The sequence below is a fragment of the Frankliniella occidentalis genome, unplaced genomic scaffold, assembly GCF_000697945.3.
Source record: "Frankliniella occidentalis isolate FOCC.00 unplaced genomic scaffold, Focc_3.1 Scaffold205, whole genome shotgun sequence".
Classification (NCBI taxonomy): Eukaryota; Metazoa; Arthropoda; class Insecta; order Thysanoptera; family Thripidae; genus Frankliniella; species Frankliniella occidentalis.
Genome location: NW_026267331.1, coordinates 154,084 through 163,659, shown reverse-complemented (window position 1 = coordinate 163,659; position 9,576 = coordinate 154,084). Strand labels below are relative to the sequence as shown.

The window sequence follows — 9,576 nt, the reverse complement described above, 5'->3', positions numbered from 1 at the left end:
CCCCCCCTCCACACCCCTCTCCGTCGCCACCCCACGGACATTTATGCAAACCAAGCGTATAGAGAGGAAAAAGCTGGCGGCTATCGGACGCGCGCATGCGCTGCTGCAGGCTTCAACCCTTTTTATTACGACGATGGCCGTGTGTGTATTTTAATTTATGAAAGCGTCCATCGCTGTCCGACCTGGGGGGACGCGCGGCATATAGGGGTGTGACTCGGCGGGAAAGGAAAAAAAATCCTCTGGGTAGGGACAACGGAAGGGTTAAAAAGGCGCGGGCTGATGTGTGTGATCATATGCGATTACGTGTGGACCACGCTCTTAATGGATTCGGTCCACTTTGATAAAGGATATTTAGCCGGCGGTCCGCAGGACGCCTGACGAACATTTTTAAACAAATATGGTGAAGGTGGTGATGCTGCCAGTCATGGCGTCGTGACTGGCAGATGCGCATTTCACTGTGTGCGCGGGGTAGCCGGGCGAGGGGATAAATTTCTAGGGAACGAGGTAATCCCTTGATCTTACAAATATTGACCTAATTCAATTAAAATGGATTTAAGAACAGCAGGACGCGGAAAAATACAATGTGCCGGGGTTGTAATCTTTTTTAAAAGTGAATCCTTCGAAGGGATCGCGTAGGTCATGTGGGTCGATCGTATACCAGCATCCCTCGCCACATTTTAATAAAGACGTGTGAATATCATTATTCCGTTTTCTGATATCATTATCATCACAACACGCGGTTGCGGCCTGGTTTGTCACGTAATGGACCGCCGTGCGCGTGTTTGGTTATTTTTATGCACATCATTAATGTCTTAAAATTAAGTGCCGTAAATCATGGCCCGCTTAACGGATTGACGTCTCCGACGCCGTGCGTGCCGCCGGTCCGCTGGTCCAGTCGTCGAGCGCGAAGGCACTCGTTTCTCACCTGGGCAAGGGATTTGGGCGGCCAAAGGGAACCGCGTCGCAACAAGGGCCGGTGAGAAATGTCTCCTAAGGATTATACATCCGAAATAAAAAATTAAGTCGAATCCTTCACCGCAAACCCTGTGTATGGTCTGGCGGGGACTCGAACTGCATGGCAGCACTTTTTTCCCTCCTTCTGCAGTGTACTTTAATCACGCGACAGGTAGTGCTGTTGGCAACAACACAAGGGCCCCTCTGTGGTGGAAGGATGCTGGGAGCAAACAGGCCGCCGGCTGATAAGTGATAAAGTCATTTTTCTGGGAAGGTGCGCCCGCGGTGCAGGCGGCCGTGGGGTCCGCTGGCCTGGCCTGGCCCGCGCTGGTCCCGCCCGCCCCACTAGGGGACATCCGCCCTCTGCCCCCGCACCCGCAGCGCTGTGGTCTTCACCGACCGGGGGGCGGTCTTCACCGAATCACGACACCTTTCACCTCGGGCGCGCGCGTGCTGCCCGGAAGGGGGGAAAACGGCCTCCTTTTTATATTTCGGTCGAAAACACACCTGGCCGCGATGCTATCGCAAGGATGTTATGTGGCGCGGTCTGTCCGATGGGATTAGTAGTTTCGACCGATATGACAATCGTCCGACGCAGTCTCTATTTAACTTGTCAAATTAAATTCATTTTTGTGTGCTTATTTTGTTTTCACCGATTTTTTAAAACAAAACTTTAGTTGGCAATTTTGAAATATTAAAATGAAAAAGTAACCGTGTTTTCGTGCGTGTGTTCTCTCACAATCTCTGTGATAACACGTCGGCTAGGACTCTGTTTTTCTCGTACGGCGATAAAGTCGGGGGCAGCCCTCTCAGTGTTTTGTCGTTGGTGGACAGGCATACAGCCCGGGGCAAACTTCCGCTATGTCCTCGTCCCGCACCCCGTGCTCCCCCTGCCTCCCTCGCACCTCGCCCACGGCCTCCGGGCGGACTGCGAGGGGCTGATCCAGAGCCTTTTCCTTGATTTGATTGTGGACCATACGCGCTGCGTTAGCTCGCCACCCGAAAAGGTGGGTATTGGCCGTCTTTTTTCTACTTTCGAATAAGATTATTTGTTTGTTTTATTACCGATGTCATGGTGGCTAAATCTGTCTGTAAGTCGCGTGTTTTCCTGTTTCTGTTGTATAACTATCTTGGGAGAGATATTACGGTGGCCGCGGCCACCATTGGAAGTCCCCCCCTCCTCCCCCCATGACACACTACCACACACCCCTTCGGTGGGCCCTCAGGCTGTCCGTTGCCCTTGCTGGATTACGGTTCTAATTCCATTACATCTGTCTCACCAGAAGCGCCTCACCCCCTGGCTGGTCTGCCGATGATATCAAGGAAAAAAATGGCGACCGCCTATGCGAAAAAAATATACGATGTGAGTCCAACTCGACAAAAGTCTCGATCCCGAAACCTTCGTCTGCTAGCTCTTGAGGTACCTTAGGGTTCGCTAAACCCCCCATTTCCTCCTAAAACTGCCGCGATGACATGTCATATGTTACCATATCCAAGTACTAAATATGTCTATTTAACTTGGTTACAAAAAAACGCTCCTCTTTTACCCCTCGTTTTCAGAATGCCGAAGTAGCGCGCCGGGCAGCACGCACACAGTTTGGCGTAGCTTGGATAGTCCTTGTAACCCTCATCGGGGGAGGGAGGGGGGATTTGGCGGACCGCTGCGCGCCGGGGTCAGAGGTGAACCTGAGCAGCGCGCGGACAATTTTATGAGGCGTCACAATCGCATGATATGCAAAATGCGGAAGCAGATGAGGAGAGGGAGGTGGATTGTGGAGGGGGGGAACACAGATGCGTTTGTGTGAATGGACCAAATGAGGCTGAGGTGCCGAACGTTTTATCATTCTCCCCATCATTGAACCTTTTCGCTGCCAAACTCTGCTCGCGCGCGGCAGCGTTACTCGCGTATGCGCCGCGTCGTCCAAACTGGCGACTGTTTTTAAAGGGCATTTTCTCGCGGAGGTACAGCTTTGTTGAAACTGTTTGCTGGGGCTCTCTTTACGGTCTTTACGTTGCCGTGTCGAGAGTGAGTGTAGTGTGCCACTCCGCGCGTTTTGCCCAAAGTTATGTGAGCGTGTGTGTGTGTCAGAGTTGAGCGTCATTTGGCCGTCACCTACACTCGCGCGGCCAGTGCGGGGCACGCACAATGAACGATTTGCATACGATTACGACGAGAGAGAGAAAGAAGAAGGAGAGGACTGTTACTGCAGGGGGCTATAGGTAGAGGGAAAAGAATGCTGGTCGCGATCGCGAACCCGACACGACCTGAGGCGATTCGCGGGTCGCGCTGCGCTGCTCTGGAGGATGGCAATGCTGCGGCTGCTCGCAAAACGAACGAGCTGGGAGGGACGGGGGGGAGGGAGGGAGGGTCGCGGGAGGATTGTGCAGGAAAAAGTGCAAACGGTCAGTTTGTTGCGGTAATAGTGTGCTGGAGGGGGGAGAGCACCCTGACGACCTTTTGTTGCAAGTGTGAGTCGCCCTCTCCTCAGCTTCGCGGCGCGAGCGGTAAAGCTTTTCTGTAAAAACGAAGAGGGAAAAGACCGAGGGAGGGGGGCACCCTCTCATTGACTTATTATTATTGTCCAATGTCAGTCGCCTTAGAAAACCAATCCAGGTTTAGACGAAGTTAACATTTATCGCGCTTTTTTGTGCTTTTAATAATCTTACATTGAATTTTATCTATATTTATTGTCTTACATTTTTTGGAACCCTTCTTTTCTAATCTGCCAGGATTTCGAGTGGTAAAGGTTTGGTAGTGCCTCGAGCGACATTCCCATATACTCCCATATACAAAACTTTTCCACTTCAAGGCAATCGATCAAATCTGCTCTTTTGCACAATTTTTCTTCCCGGTGTACAAAGAAGGACAGTGTTGGCGGCTGGTGGGCACTGGCCCTGCGGCAGGCAGCCAGAGCGTCGAGCAGGGAATTAGGAAACGGCGCGCAAAATAAGAATATTAGGGGACATTTCCTATGTGTGTGTGTGTGTGTTTGGTCGGTTGGGGGGATGGCATGGTGTGGAGGGTTGGGGTGACCCTGTGACCTTTTTTTTATTGATGCTGCGCAATGACCAGCCCAGGCCCGCGAGACAGAGCAGAGGCCGGGCGCGGCAGGCAGGCGGCCCAGAACTTCACCGCCACCACCACCCTCCATACCACGGCCCAGACCCATTGTCTTACGCCACGTGCCCTCTCTCTCTCTCTCTCTCTCTCTCTCTCTCTCTCTCTCTGTCTCGCTCCGCCCCATCCGGCCGTGTCCCGTCCGGCAAATAAATGATTTGCGATATTGTGCGGCTGCTTCGCTACTGTAATCCGCACGGCCTGCTGCCGCTGCTCGCCGTGCTGCCCCGCTTTATTTGCGTCATATTTATTGATTTTGCGGGGCGTTTTCTTCCCAAGCGCGCACCGGTGTCGCAGAGTGGTTATACCCCCCGGCTCCCGGCACCCCCCCGGTACATCAGCCCTAGGTATAGTGTACCGGGGGTACACTGTCCCTAGGGCACATGTACCCCCCCATCTCGAGACCCGGGGGTACACCCAACCTAGGGCTGGTGTACCCCCGGGGGGTACACTGTCCCTAGGGCACGTGTACCCCCCTACCCTCGACCCCCGGGGGTACACCTAACCTAGGGCTGGTGTACCCCCCGGGGGTACACGATCTCTAGGGCACATGTACCCCCCTCCCCGAGACCCGGGGGCACAGCGAACCTAGAGCTGATGTACCCCCATCTGAGGGGGGTACACGTACCCTAGAGATTATGTATCACCCGAGATTCGTACGCACAACACCTAGAGTTAATCAAAGCTCGTTTTAGGTTATGTTAGGCTAGGTTAGGCAAGGTTAGGCTAGGTTAGGCAAGGTTAGGCTAGGTTAGATTAGATCTGGCCACTTTAGTGGTGCGGAATATGTGCCCTCGAAGGCATGAGGTATGGTAGATCCCTTACCATCAAGGTAGGGGGTACATGGGCCCTAGGGGTCGTGTAACCCCGGGGGTACAACAGCCCTAGGTTGGGTGTACCCCCGAGGTTCGAGGGTGGGGGGGGTACATGTGCCCTAGGGATCGTGTACCCCCCGGGGGTACACCAGCCCTAGGTTCTGTGTACCCCCGGGGGTCGAGGAGGGGGGGTACACCTGCCCTAGGGACCATGTACCCCCCGGGGGTACATCAGCCCTAGGTTAGGTGTACCCCCGGGGGTCGAGGAGGGGGGGTACCTCTGCCCTAGAGATCGTGTACCCCCGGGGGTACCCCAGCCCTAGGTTCGGTGTACCCCCGGGGCTCGAGGGTGGGGGGGTACAGGTACCCTAGAGTTGATGTACCGGGGGTACTCCAACTCGGGGGGGTACAATCGCTCTGTTACACCGGGCTTGATTTCGCAGATGGGCATTATACGTCGAGTACCTTTTGGAACGCGCTTTCCAAGTTTTTTATATCGCGGAACTTGTAACGAACTTTGAAAGCTATTCGCGGAAAACGACAAATCCACGCGCGTAGCCTTAGGTATACTTCTTTGCACGATGGATAATAATTGTGAAGTGTCATGTGTGTGTGTGTGCACGTGTAGATGTGTGTACACGGCACACGCCCAACTGCAGCCCTAGCGTCACCCACAACAACGCGACAAACACGACGCCTCGCCCTGCTGGCCGGCTGGATGGACAGTTGTTATGCGCTGAATGACGCGCGCGCTCTTTCTTTGTACAGTTCCGTCCAGCAAATGACGTTTTCCTCTCATACCTCCCCATTTTTACCATGTATGAGCCGCTGACTGTACTACATGGGAGGGGCGCGTGGTGGTGCGCCGGACACCGGTCGTGGACAACAATATATGCCAGCGGTGAATGACATAATGGGACAAAACGATCCTTTTCTGCTCGTCTTTCATTCATTATAAGATTCTTCCACCCCTCCCCCCTCTCTTTTTCCTCTCTTGTTCATCTCTCTGCCTCCCTCGTTCTGCGCCGAGCTCATGCCCCTCTAGATTTCGATCAATCAGTTAACCGTCGTCTCGTTGCGATAAACCTCGCCGATTTACTGCAGAACGGCCCCCGGCGCGCTGCCTCATGCTGCACCATGGCCGTCCGCGCGGGCCCCCCATCCCTCTCTGCTGATAAGTTATTTTAGGACACAAAACAAACCGTTCGCGAAACTGTCCCGGGACACGCGGATAAGTAGGGGAGACTTGCTGCAAAAAGGGAGAGACGGACGCGGGGAAAAAAAGTGGCGCGATGAATAAGAATGTTTGCCGCTTTGTTATGTTTGCTTAAACCGCAACTAGTGGAGACATAACAAGGGGACGGACATCTGTCCGACAATAAGTTAATTTGACCCCCGGTCACCGACCGACACCATGATCAGGGGAGGAATCGAAGGGTCGAGAAAAAGGAAAAAAAATCTGAGGGTAAAAAAAAAGTCTTTGCTTATTCGCAGAGGAGGGGGGAGATGAGGTGCTCAGAGGAAACAGGCGGGGGTGGGTGCGCCCGAGGGTGTCAGGGTCAGTGTGTGAGCTCACATCAAGTAATTACCCCGACCCTACCCGACTGACCTACCGTATGGTCGCCACCTCGCCTGCAGCTACTTTTTTTACACTTACGTTTACAAATAAGATGTCAAAATGTATGATGGCGCCCGGAATTTCAGTCACTTATAGTTTTATTTTTTTTGAGATTGTTTCCTACTACAATTTCAAACAAATTCGAAACGAAAGATTGAAACAAGGAAAGAAATGTTGAGGTGAAAAAAGTAGGATATTCATGGTTGGGCAGGCTTCCCCACGCTGACAGCCTTTCCCCTCTCACCCCGTCGCGTGCACGAGTACTCCCCCCCCCCTCCCTTCCCACCTCTCTCCCAAAGCGAGCCTCGGCCGTCGCGTGATCAATGCTGTGAACTAAACAGCCGTGTAATTGTCGCCGGGTTATCACATCACCTGCACCCGCTCCCTACGGGGCAAAAGGGAAAAGGGGGCGGGGGGATGCTAGCGTAGGTGCATCAAGGCAGGAGAGTCTTAGAGGGAACTCGGAATGTTGTTGTTTTGAAATTCTGGACGGAGTCGGAGGTATAATATGGAAACCGGGTCGGCTTCGAACGATGCCCGAGCACCCGCGCACTAGCTACACATACTTGACTTGCGTCGTTTTCACGGTCGAAAGCACTCGCTTTTGAATTATGAAAATAACGATTTGATTCGGACCGATAAGGTGGAGGAAGTGTGGCCACATTTGCATGGCCATGGCGGTGGTGACTACACGCCCGATTGATCGGCCCGCGCGGGAGTCACTATCGCCTTTTCTTCCTCATTATTACACTCGTTTTCTTTCCGTTCTTTTGCCGCGGACGCCCCCATGTGTGGCGCCGAGTGTCAACCTGTAAAGGTGGGCTGCCGCGCCCCGAGGGGGGAAGACGTTAACACTTTGGGCAAACAAAGCCCGCCGTCCTGCTCTCCTCTCTCCTTCCCCCCTCTCGTCCCGGACATCCCCTTGATAAGGACGGCCCGGGGCTGTCGGCAGGACGACGGCAACGAGCAGCAAGATGGCCTACTCGTTGTGGTGTGGGCGTCGTCTCCCCGCCTCGCACCCAAAAGTATAGAAATTTGTTTTGCTCTGGACGCAGAAGTATGCGAAAAGGCGTGCCGACCTGGGGGAGAGAGAGGTTGGTGGAGAGAGAAGGAGAAAGAGAACGAGTACGACACATGTTGCGACATGTGTTCCTTGTTCCAGCGCGGCTCCCGTGCCCCCTTCCCTCTCCAATCCCGGCGTGCCCCGCTCCGCCTCCCGCTCCGGCAGGGGCCGATCCCTCTGGGTCCCCGAGCACAGCCCGGTACGGGCAGCCAGCATTCCCGGACCAGGAAACAGTCAGGCACACGGATTGTCGTGCCCTCACGACTCACGCTTCACGAAATCTCTCGCTCCCCGCCCGCCTCTCTTCTCCTCCACCTCTCTCGCTCTCTCCCTCTCTCTCTCTCTCTTGCACGCGCTCACTCCGTATTGCCCTTTTCTCTCTCCTTTTTTCCCTCTCTTGCCGCCACTGCCCCTGCCGCCGCCACCGCCACTGCTTTCTTTTACTTATTTTGTTGGTTGTCGCGAGGCAAAAGGGTCGGTGCTATTACATATGCTGCACGGAAAATGGATAACCGAGCGAGTGCTTTTTATTATGTTTCCCCCCGGTGTTTCGGCGGGATCGGTGGCCTGATGCCTCTCCCGCCCCCTCCTCTCCTCCCACTGCTGCACCTTCTCTTTGCCCCTCTCCGTGTAGCAGCAAGCTGATGCATGATAGTGCCACTGCCCTCCAGCCGCCGCGGACCCTCCGGCGCGGGCCGGTCCTCCGGCGGCGGCCCTCCAGCGCGCGGTCCACACGAGCCATTATAATTCCTTGAAAATTCGCCCGCTTGCCTCGCGCTATCGGGCGCTGCTTTCCGGGGAATAAAAAGTTGCGCTATGAAATGGTTGGGTGTTCTGTTCCTCCTACTACTCCGACTGAGGCTGCTGCTGCTGCTACGAGTGGGCACTACATCGCCTTCATTTGTTTTCGTGTTTATTTCCCGCCGTTTTTAGTTGAAATCTTGCGCGAATCTTACAGTCCGTATTCAAGAGCGCTTTCTGATGTAACGTCAGGCCGTTGCGACGTGTGCGTCAGGCCCCCATTGCAGCGGCAGTGCATTCTTTATGTCCCTCCGGAGGGCCGCGCCGCATATAATAAACTGCAAAGGAAGCGCGCAATCATTGCCTGCCGCCCGTGTGCGCCCTTTATGGAAAAAAGAAAGAAAATACAAAAAAAAAAAAAAAAATATGCGTGTCTAAAAAGCGTGTGTGACGTCCTGGGAGGGCGGTCCGGTCCGGTCCGATACTCGGCCACTTAGTGACACCTCGACAATGCGTCCGGGGCTAATCTGGAGCGGGCCAACGCCGCGGCCGCGCCGCACCCCTCCTCCTCATGCAACATCACGTCAGGGTATGACGAGGGATGTGTGCTGTGGACCGTGGGCTGCCCAGGCCGGCCTCCCCCGTCTGTCCGAAAAATGGGATAAACGGTGTGTGTGTGTCTCCGGCACAACAGCGACGCCTGTCGTGTCCCGGCTGCAGGATCGATTTGACCAAGTCAGTGGCCCCGCATCTGCGACCTGTGAGGTTCTCGTCCTTTTTACATGCACATTGTTATTGAATGTGAGGTTGCTGGAAATTTTTGCGCGAAATTTAAGTTGCTGTTCCATAAAAACCCGCCAGTATAAAATAAGTAGGTTTGCTCCTGCCAGAAACATATTTTTGATGAGTGTGGAGTGTTTGAGTTGAGATTCGAGAATGGCAATCTTGTGGAGTGTCCTCATCTCTACATCATTATAAGCTTCATCTCGAATGTCACTCGTAATCACCAGGTCCGGCTCGCGACGCGTCACACGGCACACACAGCCCGACGCGTCAAACTTCTCCTTCTCCTTTTCGCTGCTCCGCGTGCATTTCATCATATATTCTTTTTTTACATTTTATACTTTTTTGTGCAGCGAAAAAGAGTAGTGACAATGACGGTCTTTACATCGTGTCGCGCAGCTCTGCTGGGCCGTCCTATCGGAGAAGGAGAAGAGGGGCATTGTGTTCCGTCCAGCCGTGGAGGAAGAGAGAGAGGGGGGGGGGA

The 9,576-nt window shown here is 54.0% G+C and overlaps 1 long non-coding RNA gene across 2 annotated transcripts in view; it reads left to right on the top strand.

Annotated features, from left to right (window-relative positions):
- The first annotated feature begins 1,772 nt into the window (after positions 1-1,772).
- Positions 1,773-9,576, top strand: part of LOC127750529 (uncharacterized) — a 76,631-nt gene continuing 68,827 nt past the window's right edge. For both annotated transcript variants that reach the window (XR_008011731.1, XR_008011732.1), the window contains exon 1: positions 1,773-1,961. This is a non-coding gene — a long non-coding RNA (uncharacterized LOC127750529). The remainder of the gene's footprint in view (positions 1,962-9,576) is intronic.